The 20,180-nt window shown below is 34.2% G+C and overlaps 1 long non-coding RNA gene across 6 annotated transcripts in view; it reads left to right on the top strand.

The window, feature by feature from the left end:
• The window catches only part of LOC139973391 (uncharacterized), a 219,508-nt gene that overhangs the window by 126,248 nt on the left and 73,080 nt on the right, over window positions 1-20,180 (top strand). The window lies entirely within an intron of this gene.

Here is a 20,180-nt window from a genome sequence, read left to right as displayed (position 1 = left end):
CGCTTGATCGTAGTAGGCCATGGAGTAATCAGTAGTACGGCGATATCACTGTCTCCGCCGCTGAGATTAAGCCAATCGTTAGCGCAGGAAGTAACTTTAGTCCATCGTTTATTCGTCAGTGCGTTGACTGCTTCAAATTTTACAGATTCAATGTGCACTGAGCACTGTAGATTTCCGTGTGTCGGAGACTGACTAGCGCCCGTGGGAGCCGCCATGTTTGTTGTTTTCTACAAAGATTGCACACAGAACTCATGGCTCATTGGACAATTCATATCACATGGTACAGATATCTCACTGGCGCACAACTTTTGAACGTAAAACGGCAGGTTTCTTAACATACGCAATAAAAAATATAGTTCGATCTTTCGAGCGGAATTGCAAAAAAACTGCAGGAAAGTACATGGAGAACTTTTGGATCATTAATCTTAGTTAATTTATGTATTCAATGCTGTAGAGAAATTTTAGACCCGCAGTTGCTGGAACGAAACAAGCGAATTTCGACCTTCAGCTGATGGCCTAATAGGGCATACATCGGTTATGACAGCGCATGCCAATAACATACAATCATTTGCAGTGTTATTACCCTTCCATATTGGTTATAATTATTGGGGAAGTCGTTAGAATAATAATCATAATAATAATATAAGTTTAACCATTGAAAAACACATTGCAAATGAATTTTCTTTCAGTAGGTGCCCGAAAACTTCTCAGCATATTGCCCGAATTTTCACAAAAATATTTGGTGGGCGGCTGCAGCCGACAGCCCCTCCCCCCCCCCCGCCTCCTACGCCTATGGCCAACAATAATAATAAATAATAAAAGAAAAAAACGGAATCAAACAAATGAAGAAGTTACTTATATTTAATTGAAGATGTGCCTTATTCTTCACCAGTATAAATCCCACCAGACAAACCAGTATAAGGTCACAACAAAACGGATAATAATTTGGAAAAAAGTTGAAAGAGTTTTTAATATAAAGAAATAAATTATATATATTTATGAAATTAATATTAAATTTCTTGCCTGTGGTTCAATTGCCTTGTGGTAATGAATAGAGTTTGCTCTGATTTATATATATGTATATTTTTTTTTTAATTTGCGTATAAAATATTGACGAAATGATCTTTTGAAATTAAGAGAAACCTTGTCAAGCGAAGCTCTTCAAACCAGTTTCAATTTGCTATGTATGGCTAGGTATAAGCACAATAGTAAGTTTTTCATGCATTTTGCCAAAAGTCCAAGTTACATTCTCATTGACTTCTCATATTTCAGATATATATATATTTTTTTTTTTTAAGATTTAATTTTTTAGTAGAACTTTATCGCTTAATATAAGCATTCGATCTTTAAAGCAGATTTTTAGAAAATAAAGGATTTTGGATATGACTATAATATAGATATTCCTAAACCTTCTTGAATTAAAAAATAATGTAGATATTAAAATTCGGCCTCATTGAAGAGTCTTAAATTTGCCCTTGACCTCAATACCTCTAAGTCTAAGAAAGGTTTTGCAATAATTAATTTATTGCAACGATTAATGCAGATAAATGAACAGATAAAAATCTCTCCATCATAATTAACTGTTTAATTGCTACATGATGAGTAAGTGACTTTCAATATCAGTGCAATTAATCTTAATTTTTTTTTGGTCTCTAATTTTTGGTATCTATAATCTGGATATGTGCTCGTATTGATCTGCCTTAGGGATATGATAGTAAACGATTAGCACGAGCGCCATCATTTATATATTTAACGTTCACTGCCAATGTGTGCAGTGTTGAAATTACTGTGCTACCTGTGAAGCCGAACTCGGTTGTTGTGTTGCCTTTGAGGAGTAGGCTACACACGGTAGATTTTTGTGTTGTACAGTTCCCTTTGAGAAATAGTTACATATGTGACGTCATTGAAACCCTTAAACTCACTTCACCCTTTTCCAACATCAACGTAGTCGCCGCATGCGGCTAGCGTGCAGTATTCTGTAAATTGAGAGTATATTACTATTATTGTATCTTTAGAATAACTTATACTAGACATAATCCAACTAATCATATGCGCAGATCTAGGGCGTGTTGTGTGGGTGAACACCTCCCCCTTTAAATCTTTCCTATCCCCTCACCTCTCCCCTTCCCCCAATAAAAGTTACCAGGGAGTTACTATTACAATCTTGCTTGTATATCAAATTATAGACTTAATGGTTAGCCCGAAATATGCCTCACGAGTACCTCACACCTCACCCCAACCCCTCTCCTATTCCCCCTTAAAGGGTAGTCGGGTATTCTACAATCCCAGGACCAGATTCTGGAACGACCCCAAAATCATTTGCTTGTCAAGTTCACCTACTAATATACGTCGCCCTGTGTATGGAAATTTCAATCACGAGCAGAGACTTGTGTACCATATAGTTAATACTCTTTACCGGTGTAATTTAAGGAACTAGTTCCACGAAAATAGAAGCGTCTAATGTTTATAATTACCCACACTAAGTTGAAACCATGACAGCTATTATGAACCTTTCCTTATGTGACGTATCCAGGTATGAGACTATTCTGATCATTAAAGGGGAAATCATTTATATTGTTTCTAACTTGTACAATTAAGGAAAGTAAATATGCCTATTTATTAGTAATGCATTCTTCAAATTTGATGACATCATGTCATGTTTACACTAATGTACCAAGACACTGACAATAACATGTTTTATCTACATAGCACAGCTTACAAACAAATCATGTAGATATAGCAAAATATCAGGGATTGTCTACGTTTCTAGAAACTTTAGTACGAATTTTATTAATTTTATAGCAATCAGAACAGATCTTATAAAAGACATATTTCTTCGTTACGTTACACACAGGACAAAACACAATGTAGCATTATATATATATGTATATATATTTGTTTATATATATATATATGTATGTATATATATATATGTATATATATATATATATATATACCGTATATATATATGTATATATATATATATATATATATATTTATATATATGAATATATATATATATTTATATATATATATATGAATATATATATATATATATATATATTTATATATATATATATATATATATATATATATATATATATTTATTTATAAATAGATATAACGCCTGGACTACAAGTCAAGCTATTGGAGTTCAGATTTTTGCCGTGAGATGAGAGGTATTTTCTATTACATGCGTATTACATGCGTATTATATGCGTATTACATGGATAAAGGAACACGTCTTGTCCTGTTGTTTTGTGATCAAGTTCTCACTCACGTTCGATGCTGCACGTAATGTATTATTGACAGTTTAGAACCAAAAAAGAAAGGAAAACCAATATGCACACAGTGTAGGCATTATAATTAAACAATAACATCCCAAAAGGAATGAATTGCCCACCTCTTCCTGTTGGCAATCACGTGATCTTGAAGAGAAGACCAGGAAAGTAGCACAGATATACCGGTGGACGTAAAGAGAATTTTGATTAAGTGACATTTGAGTGAAATATTTCTGATGTTATACAGCTGGAAATGTTCACTAGTTTATTGAACCTGGAATAAAGAATTCTCACATATTTCTGTTTTTTTTAATGAATGTTAACATATATATAACATATATATATATATATATATATATATATATATATATATATATATATATATATATATATATAAATATATATATATAAATATATATATATATATATATATATATATATATATATATATATTTATATAAACGAGTGCAATACCATTTACATAGACCCACTTTGGCTGTTTCAGCTCACATTGTTCAATATTTCTGTGTCAAACTCTCACAATGCCTTTATTTTCATTTTCAGTTCAAATCAACTTTCAACAAGTCTTTTAAAGAAATTACAGACCCTTCTTTCATAGAAAAGCGAATTCAGTTTTCTTTTACTTTCTTCTGAATGAAAATTATTCGTTAAGATTGTCCTCAATTGTGGAAAATTTTGACTTGATGTATGGAGACAGACAGTTGTGCATTCACTGACAAGTAGTTATCGAAAATTAAACGAATTGAAATTTGTATCTCGTGTACAAGAAACAAAAAATGTTCAATGCATTGTGTACGGGGCATTGTATTGACAAACAAAAGACCTCTTTCAGAAATTAAAACTGGTAGACAATAATAAAGCCAGGAATATTGCTTTTAATAATTCTGCACACATTAGACAGAAACCCTTTGTTAACTTTTTAAGTTTCCAATCAAAGTCGACCTACTTTCATGTTTACTTTATTTTCCTCAAAATATCTTTTCACAAAAAAAAGGAAAGAAAAACGTTTAATTTTGCAAATAGAGTAATTCTTGTGTTGTCAAAATTTGACAAATCGGTAATTCAATTTTAAAGGAAAGAAAAGAACACAAAAATCAAAACACAAAAAAAAAAAAAATGATGAAATTAAAACATTTGATGCTTTTCAAGGATCAACTGTTTTTCAGATTTCTTTAAAAAAAAAATTGAAACTAATTTTTGGGCAATCAAAAATATTATATGTAGTACGGCAAATCAAGAAATTATATCAACAGGAGCAACGGTTTGATCGAAGAAAAATAAAGTGCGTACGACTGTACATAAATGAATGGGTGGGTGACCTTGTGCACAACCTTGATTTTGATATGTTGTACACAGTAAGAAAATAAAAAAAAAAATAAAAAAAATCATTTATCAAACCAGGTTGTCAATACGTAAAGGATGAGTTAAGGCAAGCTAAATAAGTATTATTTTTTTTTACATGTTATAGATTTTTATAACAACAAATATATGCTATCAGTTCAGCTGTAATGTAACAGAATACGCTTTTATTTATTTATTTATTTTGATAAATGACCCTTTAAACACCTGGAAGTCTTCAATGACCTGGAAGTCGTCACTGAAAGTGGCTGGACTACTTAGTCTAAGACGCAGACTATTAGATCGGTTCCTCTGGCAGATGCAACATAGAACTCAATAAGAAAACGGAAGCCTTGTTAGTATGACCACAAATCACATGTTTACAAAGCATGTGACGAATTTGTCAAAGAGAATTGTGCTGAATGGCATCGTCCAATTGTGTCCTGTTGTCGATATGAAGTTCACTAAAAGAACATTGTGTTTTGGTTAAATTGTTACGATTATAATACAATGGATTAAGATATTAACATTTAGGCTTTTCGCTGAAGAACCGATGTCATCGATTTAGTATATAATATATTTTAAGCTGCATATCTTTTAAAACTGTAATGCCTATATTAGGAATATTACCAGTACTTATTTTATTTTTCTTATCTGTAAACATAACCAATATTTACGTTCTCTCTAAAAAGAAAACATCAATTAAACATCTGTGGATTATCAATTGAAGTCGACACTAAACCCAATAATCATATCGGGCTTATTATGACGGAAATCTTTGTGAACTTAAACAACTACCCCAAACTGCTAAGAAACATCTTCTTCGCCTTTGGGAGATATGCTATAGTTTACAACTTGTATCTCAGAGCTTTCATGTTTTAAGTCTGTGACGTCATATTGCCACTATGATCTGAAGCCTTGCACTTTTCTCTTTGTTTTACCTTTCATATTTTCTGATTGTTCTATCGACATAGAACAATAGATATAGTTTGCTTTGTCTCCCTTTAACAATGGCTGTATCGTTTAAGACAGAGACCAAGAGGTCAGTTCGTCAGGTTTACCTCAAATGCCTCACTTTATCCGGAGCGCCAACCCCCCCCCCCCCCCACCCCCAACCCCCTACATAAAATAATAAGAATACAGCAGGAGAAAAATTAGCACACAAACGAATTTTAAAAAAATAATGTCATTTTTCAGATCCAATCCCTCTTACAGCACGGTTGTTGTCACGTGATCATAACGCGTTTTATGCCTGGTACATAGAAATAGAAGAAAGGGAGAATGCTGACGACACATCGTGTCGTTGCGTAGAGTAATCAACCAGTGAAGCAAAGAAAATAATGATGGCGCTTTGGTCAAACGACTACAACAACAAAAAACTATTTACAAAAAAGGAGGATTTGTTCGTCATGGTATGCTCACTGTGTGCGTTGAACTGGGAATTTCGATAGTTTGTGATATAACACAGTTTGTCCCAAAAAGTAACTTGATATTTGACTACGCATGTGCTTGTCATGATATGCCTACAGGTAAGCTAGTGACATGATCCTAAATAAGAAACACATTGTTAAAATCTGTATTGTTATTATTTTATTAGGTGTGGTTAAAGATTGGTGAATATAAGCAAGAATTTTACTGTAAGCCGGCGTTGGAAATAGTCTCATGTTGCCTAAGAAGTTCTGGAGTGATATAAATTATAGAAATGGCTAGGGTACGTAACGTATGACTTTATACACATACTGATATGGTCTAGACCAGGGATTCCCTAAGTCCCCCCCCCCCCCATACGAACCCCCTGTGGATGTCAGAGTTGTCCACGAACCCCCAACTTATCGAGACACGATCTGAGTCTTTAGTTATAATATAATACGCATAACAGTGCTTCGTAATCAAGTTTATGGCCATACGTTCACCAACTTCACCAAAGTCATGCGGCCTGTGTCTGTTTCATAATTCAGTTATTTACCACATGCACGGCACGGTACAACAATGGCAACATATGCGTATGGAACGCGAAAAGAGTTTTTCGATAGGTACGACTTTTGTTCATTACTAAATTATGTGATATATCAGATTTTAGTACTCTAGTTTTGACTTTGAGAAACGTCTCACGAACCCCCTGGGATGGACTCACGCATCCCCTTAGGGTTCATGCACCCCAGTTAGGGAACCCCCTGATCTAGACCGTTAAACCATACTATTATAACTCCCGTGTGCTTATCTTTACCACTTCCGATTTTTGGTTTGTTTGAGAAATGGCCCTCTAAACAGCTTAGGCTCATCAGTTAGGCTAACTAATAAGTCTAAGCATACAGACCATTAGGTCTGTTCTTCAGATGCAACACAAACTTGAATAGGAAAAGATCATATAGGCTTGCAATGGCTTCAAGTGACAAGTTTACTACAACGCATCACAAATTTGTCAAGGGAAAAAATGATGTATGATGCTATCCGAGAGTGTTATGTGTAGTTTGTATCATGCAATTTGGCAGAACATGATTTGGTTGAGTAATTCAGAATTTATGGAACGATAATGACCATTTAACATTAAGGCTTGCAATGAGGCCTCCAATCGATCATCACCATTAATTGAGCATTCAATTTTAAAAATCACCCATGAATCTGTAGATTGCAGACACATTTCTGGCTATTTGTACAGCCAAATGCTCAACACGAAATAACCGTTTAAACGATGTATACCAAGTTGAATAATCGGTAGTGTTTACATCACCCACCTGTAACTATGATTTAACATAGGGACATACAAGTGTTCAATTACACCTTCATCGACGTCATTCTCCTTGTCTTCTATTTCTATGGCCTGTATCACCGTGACAATCCGGGTATTATATACGATTATATACAATGAAAAACACATGCATTCCGTAACACAAAATCTCAAGGAAAGCCAATTAGGACAAAAATTGTGACGATGAAAGTTATCCTCATATCACAGAATCGTGACCAGATGAGCCGAATACTACACAAACAGCTGATGTGTCACGTGATTATGAAAATGGTCTTGCCTCACCCGCACAAGAGAATCACATTGATCATACACATTTCTTTTTAGTACAATCTTTAAGAGTTTGTAAAATAATTTTAGACATTTCTACCTCCTAGTTCAGCCGATACACATAGCTGGTACAGCAACCACTGTTCATGTCCCACAACCGTGCATCAGTAATTACTACTTTGTGTCCGTAACACGGTAACATGTGTTACAGGTGGCACTGTAACAACTGCAAAGTTGTTAACTTGTTCCCATGTAAGACAAAGTTGCGCAACTGGACAAGGAGTCTATGAAAATGAGAATGCCTACGAGATGAAGTAAAGGAGGTAAGGTACCGCTTGATTCCAGTCCAAAACTCTCTTTAAATTACACCAATTCGTCATGCCGAGAACTAAGAAAGGCCATGATCGGGTTATATCCATAGGCCTAACTCATAGCATAAAACGACTAGATACGACTTCATTTTAGAATCGCGTATTAATGAACTTACACTAAATGGTTGGTACAGACAGGCGCGTAGCCAAGGGGGGGGGGCGAAGGGGGCAGCCGCCCCCCCCCCCCTTGAGCATATTTTTTAAAAAAAATTTTAAATGTTTTTATGATATCGCTAGTATTTTCAAAAGAGAAAATGCTAAGATGCAACTTACAAGGCCTGGGAAGTGCCATTTCCAGCGATCTGGGAGGCATTTTCAGCCAAAATTTTCTTGTACGCTTCGCGCCAACTCATGGTGGCGCTACGCTTAGATAGTTTGCAATGCCGAATCTACAGTTTCGCCCCTCCCTTGGCAAATTCCTGGCTACGCGCCAGGGTACAGAAACTACTGTTCAAGTCCCACAACCGTGTATCAGTAAGTTTCATTACTTTGTGCTCGTAACATGTGTTACAGGTGGCACCAGTAGTAACTGGACTAGCATATGAGTATCGGGTGCCTCGTGTAGTTCTTCTCCGTAAACTGTTCATAGAGTTTTCACTGACTATGTATGGCGTCTGACGGCAAACTAATTATGCGACTAGGTTTTCCCCTTTGTAAAAGTTGACATTCAGATATCTGCACTTTAAGACAAAATATCAACAAGTAATTGTTGATATCAGAGGAATGTAATTCCAGATATTTTAAGATCTTTAATTGTATTTGATAGGTTGGCATCTGAATTAGAATTATATAACTTTAGTATAATAACTGTGTAATATGAGAAATTTAAATTCCCATTCAGATGTATGCAATTGTAATAAAGATTTTTGGATTTCTGGATCAGATATCTGAATTTTGTAATCATCTGTCTGTCTGCAACCTTTTAGTCATATATCGGAAATTCTAATTCAGACATCTGAAAGTCTAAAATAGATATCTGTAATTGTAATTCAGATAATCTGAAGGGACAAAAACACCTTCATTTTGGTTATTTGAAATTCAAATTTAGATATCTAGTGTTTCAGAATGAAAGACTGATTGAAACAGTTATCCATAAATTTGATCTTTATTTTCCATGAAAATGCCCGCATACTGATATTGTACACTTTCGTTGACATTTGTTTCGCTTTGAAACTGTGGACACTGTTGATAGCAACTCATCTTGGGTTACAACGCCATCGATTTTGTTTCGGGCCATTGAAGGGTAGAAAATATCCAGGCTGGGGTCAGTATGTAAATTAGGTGACTAACAAACGAACACGAAAGATAAACATCCGACAATAAACTTTATGTTTGGTATCTCTTGGGTTGTGTTGTGTATCGTCTAGGTTTTTTTACTGTTTTCCGCTGCCTTGCATTATGTCTAACATGCATTGAAATGACGGTATATTTTGTCCTGCGCAGTCTTTAATTATTTTGTCCAATACGCTTGACTCTTGAGGTATTGACCTGCGCTGTATGAATTTCGCGTTATGCTAATTGAGGTTTGTGGGTTTTGTCCTGAACTGTCTTGTGATTTATTGTTTTATCGTTTTGGGCTGTCTTGAAAGGTTTCTCGATGTGTCAACTGAGGTGAACTGTATCGTCTTGGGCGGTTCAGCATCGTTTTCCGGTATGTTGAAGGAGGTTGTGGTATTGTCCTCAACTGTCTTAGACTGTGTTCCTGTATATGCCACTTTATGTTTATTGTATTGTTTTGAGCTGTCTCGAAATAGTTCTCGATATGTCAATTTCAAACTATATCGTCTTAGGCGGTCCAGCATCGTTTTCCGATATATTGAATGAGGTTTGTGGTATCCTTGTCCTGAACTGTCTTTGACTGTGTTCCTATATATGCCACTTGAGGTTTATTGTATTGTTTTGAGCTGTCTTGAAATATTTCTCAATATGTCAATTGAAACTGTATCGTCTTAGGCGGTCCTGCATTGTTTTCCGAAATGATGATTGAGGTTTGTGCTATTGTCCTAAACTGTCTTAGATTCATTTATTGTATTGTCCTGAACTGCCTTGCATTGTTTTCTTGTATTGAGGTTTAATTGTATTAGATACAGCATTCTTATGTAATTGTTTCGTATTGTCTCGAGCTATCTTGCATTATCTTGCATTGTTCTCTCTCATGTATAGATTCAGAACTGATTTTGGTTCATGCACTGTGTTTTCTTTGTGTTCTGCTGTATCATCATCATCAATTGTCTTGTTTTCTCTGATTTGTTCTTTGTTCTGTGTTCTATTGTCCTATGCTGGTTTGTGTTAAGGGTGTGGTGATTTGGTACCGGCATGTCGCTGTATAATCATCAATTGTCTTGTTTTCTCTGATTTGTTCTTTGTTCTGTGTATCTATTGTCCTATGCTGGTTTGTGTTAACGGTATTGTGATTTGGTATCGGCGTGGTGCTGTAGTTTATACACTGATGTGGCCTTTCTTTTATATTTCGTGTTGCATTGTATCGTGTACTATTAAGTCCCGTTTTGCATAATTTCTGTAACGGTATTTTGTGTCTTGTTGAAAAGAAATGGACCTTTAACTGCTTATCACTGACTGCAAACTTCATTTGTAAATGAAAAATCTCATCAATACGGTAACCAATTTCTCATTTAATGTGATATATGTATGATGTTTAATGTGTAAACATGAGTGGAAGGATGCGCACCTAAACAAAATATGCTCTGCTTTAAAGAAAGACTAATTTTGCTTTTTCGACGCCTAAAGTAAAACTGGTGGTGAAAACACCCTCTTAAAAACAGGTGATCCAACTTTCCCAAAATAAATGAATAAATAAAATCTATCAATAAAGAACACAAAGCCTGATAGTCAGACATAATTTATTGTTTGTTTTTTCTCCGCCAATATAAACATCTGGCAATTTGTCACGTCAATGATTCAAATAAAACATTCGACATAGTATGACGTCACAAATTCAAATATAAAACATAACAATAATGCAAGTGATAATTTCGTTTAATTTAACAATTATTAAACGTATGCAAAATACAAGCAACAAAGAACCAATCAGGTAAAGGTGTTATCTGTAAGCGAGAGTTGACCATATCACTTCTTCTCACAATCAAGAGTAAATCCCTTTATCACAGGAATCAGGAATTGAAAGAGTCGGAGGGCTCGTATTATCCGTCGATTATCCACAAGGCTACTTCGTTTTATCGCATTGGCTTGTACATGTTATAGCTATAGTAAGAAAGTAAAATGAAAACTTAGAGATGGAGCATAATAACCCTGGTCCAGTAAATCTATGATACCCCCAGAAAGTCCCCAGGAAGAGGGGCGGACCGGCTATAACTCATGCCACCTCTCATTCCTCTTGTAATAACCACTTAGTACTGCATCACTCATTCTTGCACCGTAATCGTTGTGTAATATCAGTACTTACATATTTCCCTATGAGTACGAAACCATTATACACAGTACTGCAAATATATTACTTATATAACTTTAAGGATTTATCTTAAAGCAATATGTTAAAGCAGGCTTACAAATCTTTAATGCAGACCTAGCTAGAAGTAACACCAATTCTGAAAATATTTGAGCTTTTGAAAGGAAAAAAATTCAAACTATGATCTGTAGTTATGAGCTGTTTATACACCCCCCCCCCCCCCCAACACACACACAATTTCGTTCTACCGTTGGGGTTTCATTCTACAGGTTTTGGGAATATGACGCAGCATGTTTAAACTTTACAGTCATTTTGATGGCCTTCTCTACTGGGTAAACGTTTCTAAGAAGTAAATGATTTTGAATGATTTGTGATACCAATGATTACTACCAATCCAAGTGGTTTGGTTACAGAGAGAGAGAGTTTGATTTCTTTCTATTTTCGTAAATCATATAAGGATCTAAAGCTGTCACACAAGAGACTGTATTAAAAAATATGAAATATAACATTTTAACAGATGTTTGAATATGTCACCAGTGACTAGTATCATCTACCTTTCATAAATCACTAGTTAACTTTTTAAAAAATCAAAAGTTTCCCATCGACAATACCAAGAACAATTTATTAGGTGTGAATGTAAGATAATACTGACTCGAGATACAGAAGAAGACACTAAAGGACAAAATCAATGTTTGGAACTAGTATTTCAAATCCAGAGAGAATGCCATCATCAAAAAACCGTATCTAGAACAGTATTGTCTGTGGAGGAGATGTGGAGATATAGAGAAAGAGAGAGAGAGGTGGGTGGAGAGAGAGGAAACACAAGATTGCATGAATCATGTTAATCCAACCCGCCACAATAATTCCCACTTTACTGTCGAAATTAAAGTGGTTATTTCCCCTGACTTCTCTCGAAAATGTCACGTCACTTGCGATATTGAAGTTCGACTTGCATACATAGTGACTGGTTGATGGAAATTGAAGCAACCCAAACTCTTCACTCAAGGACTTAAGTCCTTCTAATTGCTGGATTGGATTCCAAATGAATCACGAACATTTACGAAATATAAATAAACGTGACATTTAAAAATCCCACACGTTTAATAACATGCAGGGTCAACTATAAATCCGTTCATTACACAGCGGCAGAACCCTCACATTTTGTCTGCCATATTGCTCATCAAGTTTACGTTCTAATTGAAATTTAAAAAAAAAACCATGTTCTGATAACTTGTTAACGAGTTTATACTTTGCTAAGTTAAACATGAAATGGTGCCTTTATTTGACTTCATATCCCCATCACCCCTTCTCTGAGAATATGTGCCGTATCACTTAACGCCATTTCCCCACTTTCATCTGAGAAAGAAATCCAACCAACACATTGATATTATCTAGTCGTACGCCCGCATCAATACGTGTACGGTAAATACTTGCAACTGACGGTGGTTAAGTCAACCATATTGACAATCATTAGACTATAATCTTAAAGTCTTACATTCCCATTTCTATAATAACTTTTCGGCCCAACCGATACTGCACGGATACATGAATATTTCAATAAAGGTTATATTACAACGATTGCTTTTAAAATTCGGTGATATTTGCTCTAGTCTTCATCCTTCCCCCTCCTACCACCGTCTCACCCCACCACGTTTACACCCCTGGCCACAACCACTTAACTACCAATGAACTACGCCAGTCTCAAACTGTCATAATGCAATATAAAAAAAAACATTGACTAATCATTATGATTTGGATTCAACGTTATCAAAATGACGGATGGATATGCGGTGACTTTATTAATAACTACCTCACCTGTATGTGACCATGGAAGTATTGATGCGACAATGTTCCGCTGCAAACCTCATTTTATGTACATCGGTGAGGTACAACGCTACTGAAGTTTTGTAGTTGGCTCTGGAGGTACAGTACGGTAACGATGCGTTCCTCTTTGATCATTCTCAGCTGCTTACATACCTCATTGTAGTACAATCAGCGAGGTACAGTGAGTGACCTTATAATTGTTATACGTGTAGCACGGCACGTTGCAATAAGTCGCGATTCTATATCGAGATGAAAGTATCTCTCGCCCTTGGCATTCACCGCGTGCCTTAATTCTCAACAACAGATCAAGGTTCGCAGTGAACACGAAGAACAAGTCGAACGATATGAGGATGAAATTTGTCTCTGTCATCTTTCCAGGTTCATCATCTGTCTGCTGCATAATTCATAACATCTATCATCTAGCTGCGGCTCATCTTCATCAACGTCTTCAACGCCGACGTGTCTCACAACATTTGCATCTGACTCATTTCTAATTAGCTGCGATGATTATACAAATAAGCATCCCATAGTCAACCTTACAATCTGAATAATAATAAAAGTGATAATAATAATAATAATATAATTAATCATGCATCTTCACTTCCGATAACTCAATTCCTGAAAGATGTTTCTATAGTTGAATACTCCATTTGCAATGCAAACTGCTACTGTCTGCAGTTAATATCAACAGTTCATCTTCTCCCTCTGGAAACAGCTAAATTTCCTTTACAGAGGGATTACGGTAACGTTCGTCTTTAGAGCAGGAATCGCCGAATGTGGTAGTTTTATGATCATATGAGATTTTTTCTATATCATTGACGTCACGAATAGATCAGGGATACGTTGCTGTGAGGTTCCATGTAACAGATCGATCAAACTCCAACGAACTCGGGTAACCTATAATATTAAAGGACATAATAAGATGCTTCTTCGAAACGCCCTCCAGATAATGAAATGACTGACGTTCATAAAAATGCATACACATGATTGCAGCATGAATGAAACTCATATACGGTATGACTTCATAGATAAAATCTCAATTGACTTTGCCTTAAAATGTCCTCTTTTTTGGCAGCACCATTAAAAGCAGCCCGTGACTACTTAGGCAAAAGAATGAGCTATTTAATTATTGGTAATTGCATACTAAAGAATGCAACCTTTCTTGAAAAGTTTTTAGGTCTTAATGTGTCGGACATTCTTTCTTTCAAATAAAGGTATTCTTTAATCTTGTCATTATCGTGATCATTCCATGTCAATTTTCGGTATACATATATCTTATTTCGTCTTTTTGTAATATTTATGACAGATGAAATAATTGTGCTATTACTAGGAATTCGTTTGACGCATAGATAATTGCAAAAATAACCAAAGCATTCATTTAAAATAACTGTATACGTTCGCTTTATGTAACTTTGTAACTCAAAAACTGTATTGAGGTTTTTTTTTATCAATCCGTCCTTCTTAGCTCTTTGACAAAGTGTCCAGTAATTCTGCCTGTTTCTAGACAAGACCCAGTTTGGTTGTTTAATTGATAAATTGAAACATTTATGATAATGATGTTACCCTCAGAAAACTTCATAAATTTCACTTTCTTTTGTCACAATGCTTGAAGGAAATTTCAATTCTACTAAATTTATGCCATTAGCCCAACTGTTCTTTCTATGAAAAATTTCAAGTTGGATTTCTAATGGAGCATAATATTACTGCTTTCTATTACTCGAGTTTTATCAATTAATTCTGAATATATAACGATAGCTGAAATCGTCATCACACACGGCCCAATGACTTTCAAGACACGGTTAGAATTTATTCCCATTTGACAGTAGAGAAAATACATTTAGATGCCGATTCGTTGATTGCGTATGTGTAGAGCAAAAGCCTGCTATTTTTGTTTACTTCTTCTTTAGCTGAGGGCATGGCTTGGCGCTTCTTGAGAGCCGCCTTGAAGGACTCTGAGTGCGCGCTGTCCCTCGACAGAATTATTTAACTCACGTTCTGAATTGAAGTTAATCATAATTGCAAATAGGAAAAGGTTGAAATATACGTGGGATGAAAGTCACAGAGTTCTGTAAAGCCGAGCGTTCAATGCCCTCGCATATCATGGGCGTTCGGAAACAAGAAATTCGTTGACTGAAACAAAAAATAAGGAGCTATACTGTGCAAATCATAGCCTGAGGGATGTGATGCAGGAATACAGTATAATGCATTTAGTATACATTTTACCCTAAATACAGGGAATTGAAAAACAATGGTAAAATTATGATTAATGAACATTTGTTGGTTACTGAACCATATAGGCCTATATTGCTTTTACTGTCTGTAGAATGCATATATATATATATATATATATATATATATATATATATATATATATATATATATATATATATATATATATATATATATATATCTATATCTATATATCTCTATATATATCTACCTATATATCTATAGATATATATATATATATATATATATATATATATATATATATATCTATATATATATATATATATATATATATATATATATATATATATATATATATATATATATATATATATATATATATATATATATATATATATATATATATGATGCTATGTGATGATGTCATTTGGTGCAAGACAAATGTGAAATTGAAAGTCAACAGCTTTCTTACGCTTTTACGTCCATACTACAGCCAAGATTGTCCAATCGCGAACATTCTTGAAATTAAATCAATGAGTTGTCCGTGTCTTGCGATGGAGTTATTTGGTTTATTGAACATTGGAATGACAGAAAGCTCATATCGAGTCCAACCACCAGAAGATCCCTTCAAATTAATCTTTCTGGCTTGAGGTCTTCACACCAAATGTTTTCAAATAATTGATCGTACGAACTTAAAATTAGAGTGGAAAAAACAAAATCTCCATCGCTTACGGCGACTTGTAAAAGAGTGACTTTTCCTTACCAAACTTATCTTCTTTGTGACGACAAGTAGTGTTTGGCTTCTGCAATGTCATTACCATTGGTTGAAAGCGCCTGCTCTTTATTGCAAGTGAAATGAGAGACAAAAGCAATTCCATGAAACACGTCGCCTTAAAAAAAAAATGAATGAAATTCAAAGTAATATAAGCCGTGACTCATCTTTCTTACTGCATGAGAAGAAGAAGAAGCCAAACTGCGGCATTTCCATGACGCAATCGCCGTACGTGCCTAGTAAAACAAAAATAAGAGCGGGTCATGTGACTATCTAGTTCCTTAATCTGTCGAATAACTTTATACGAGTAACATAAAAATGGCTTTAATCAATTTTATTGGGTTATTTTCAGTTGCATTTATTAAAAAATTATCTGTCTGGCCTTTCAAAATAACACTGCATGTATACCTTTTCGCCCTTTTTTTGGCGCCGTTTTTTTAAGTTAGCAAGACATTATTTATGTATTAAATATTTCAGGGGAAAAAGAACAGAACGATTCAGATCTAAATTTAAGTAATCTCAAGCATATTCCATGCATATTTGCATTGTAAGAAGTATTGTGTAAATGAACTTGTGTCCTCATTCAAGAGTGATTAACACGTGTACCTTTGCTAAATATATATATATATATATATATATATATATATACATATATATATATACATATACATATATATATATATATATATATATATATATATATATATATATAGGCTGACTACGAACCAACCAATTGATTTTCCATGATTATAGCCAACCGACTATATCGACGTATTGTCCAGGGGACAGTCGCAATGGAGAAAATGAATTAATGCATCAGTTTTGCCCATGGGCTTTCTTTTCGCCTGATTAGAGTTCACGCCTGCGCGATGATATGAGGCTTGTGTTGACCGGATCGTACGCACGAGAAGACAGATTCTAACCTCGTCGCATTAAAATCCTAGTTTTGAATTAACCGCAACCATTCTGTCAACTGAATAAGTCTTGTCTTATCTTATCAGATATCACGACAAGGAACGGGAGAAATCAAGTATGCCGATATTCGTGATGTGAGAAGAAACATTAAAAATTCGAAATTGTTACAACAAAAAAAATGAATTTTCAAAGCTTGACATATTCCCTTCAATTACTTGGCTTACATATGTGCTGTAGATCCACCATGTAAATCCTTGAGGATTCTCTATAAAATTATAACCAAGTTAATCCACACGCAGGTAAAGTTTACAACTGACTAAGAAATCATTTTCAAGAAGTATTGTCGATAATGCATAAGGCATGGCATTTCTCTGTGAGTGATAATGGACAGCTATCTATCTATCTATCTGTCCGTCTATCTATCTATCAATCTATCTATCTATATGTATGCGTCTGTATATATATAGGCTACATATATAGGCTATATATATATAGGCTATATAAATATAGGCTAAATATGTATATATATATATATATATATATATATATATATATATATTTATTTATTTAGTTAGAAACAATCACCGTAAAATCGCAACCTCAGCCGTAAAGACGGGAACAATACATCTAAATCTTGATTTGGTTTGTTCTGGTAATGAGTACAGCTTTTCTTAGTATATATGACTCAGCCGATTGATTACCTTGCACTGTTTTATGTATAAATTTCAAGTTTACGACCAAACAACACATAAACTTCGATAAGACTTCGAGGAGTCGGTAAGATTCATTCATGTCAGATATAAATCTTACGGTATGTTTAATATATGCCAAACCAAAGGCATAAATCAAAACTAGTTATTTACTGATTGGCCGAGATATATATATATATATATATATTTTTTATATCGTAATATCTCAAATGTTGTCAAACTTCTTCTTTCATTCGCTAGAATCTACAAACACTAAAGAGTTATGTCTATAGTTATTCATTGTTTTTAATCTATAGCGCCTGGGCTAGTTCCAAATAGCTTTCATAAGAATGAAATGTAACCATTCTTTCATTCTTTCATCCTTCCCTTTTTTTCTCTCTTTTGTTTCCTAATGCAAATTTTCTTCGACTGGCATTTTTTTTTTCATTACCTATTGGTTGCGGTAGAAATTGTTCAACTTACCCTTTAAGACGTTATTTTCGCCAAATCTACGCAAAAGGTAATTGTATATACAAGAATGCATTAGCGGGATGAATTGGAAGAGACGCATTGTCGTCTTCGGAAATCAGCTTGATATTTATGAGCGGATTTTTTTGCCAGCCTTTCTCCATTTCCTCGCTTATTAATCTATACCAGTGTTTGTAGCGTCTCCAAGATACGGCCTGTATACATTATTTAAGCTACACATGATGAAACAAAACAAAAAACCGAATCCATTTGTTGAAAGATAAAAGGTCTCTGTCACATTTTTTTTTTTTTTTTTTTTTTTGTAATTTTCAATCGACAGCTGTTTCGATCTTTGAACCAAGTGGTAAAAGTATATTACAATGCGAAATTAAAAAGTGTTCACATATTTTCTTCTTTTTTTAGAGTTTTTTGTTAGTTAGATGTATTCTATGTTAATGAACATGACGTAATTACAAAACGGTTAAGAAAACAATTGAACGTTGCGTTCACAATCAAAATAATTCATAGTTGGTTTCTTGACAGTACCGTTTTCTTTTTCAAAATAAGCCACAATATAGTATCTGATTGCCTTATTTTATTTTTATTTTTATTTTTTTGTTGCTCTAAGTCATATGGTTAATCTGCATCTAAATTTGCCCGTTATGTGGTTTACATATTAACTCTTTGAAAGTTCAATTGTGTGAACCAAACTCTCGCATCATAATACATTCGGTTTGTTTGCTTGTTCTATTTTTCCTTCGTTTTCTCGCTGATCTATCTACTCTGTTGTAATCTCTGTAGCTTCTCATTATAACTTAATACCTCCTGTTAATTTATGAGCTTTCGCTTATTCCATCCATCCAATTTCATGCATGTCCCATTTTGATATGAAATTATACATCTGTTTGTAAAAAATGTATTTTCAATGTTATTTTATGTGTATATGTCATTTCATTTGATTGGGTTTTTTCTTTCTTTTTTTTTTCTTTTTCTGATGCACTGACGTCACACTGACCCATATACAAATCAAGACTACAGCATCTGGTTACCCTGGTAACCTCGAGCATTTAGATGGTTATCCTGTTTTCTGCTCGTTTTTCTTCTTTTGGTCGAAAGCAATTAACATATACATAAATATTTCGTATCTCGTTTTTCAATGTAATTTGGTCAGACAGAAATGGAATCATAAGACGCCTTTGAAAGCAATTTCAATGCATGAATAAACCAATCAACAATATAATATGATTTGTACAAGCAAATGGCAAAAGGCAACTTTACATGCCTTCTTCAACGCTTCATTCTGATCAATTATTATTTTTTTTTTTTTCATGTTTTATGTTTTTGCGTTGCATGTTCTTTTTAAAACGCCTTCTTTCTACCAATCAGAACTTCTTATCGTTGTTAAGTAACATTTTCTTAAATACGCAAATTACATGCAATATATAGTTAAAATTTGAAAATGTTATTATAATATATGCATGATATACCATGATCGCAGATTGATATTACAGCGGTCTATCTCTGACACCAGCAGACGGTTTTAATGTACAAGTATACCAATCTTTAATCATAAACAGTGCACGCTATCTAAAAAATTATGATTTATGACCGTGAAGATTAACTGCTCATATAGGCAACCTGTTCGCTGACACAGTCTAACATGCGTGATCACGTCACTTGAGGTTTTGTACTAGAGCCCTGCATAATAAACCAAGCACATTAACCGTAGGCATATATATATATATATATATATATATATATATATATATATATATATATATATATATATATATATATATATATATATATATATACACATACATATTCCTTATACATATACACGTACTGACATACTTTACATACACACA

This window comes from Apostichopus japonicus, chromosome 9 (genome assembly GCF_037975245.1).
Source record: "Apostichopus japonicus isolate 1M-3 chromosome 9, ASM3797524v1, whole genome shotgun sequence".
Lineage (NCBI taxonomy): Eukaryota > Metazoa > Echinodermata > Holothuroidea > Aspidochirotida > Stichopodidae > Apostichopus > Apostichopus japonicus.
Note: the sequence above shows the minus strand (reverse complement) of the source record. Positions and strands in the feature narration are given on the sequence as shown.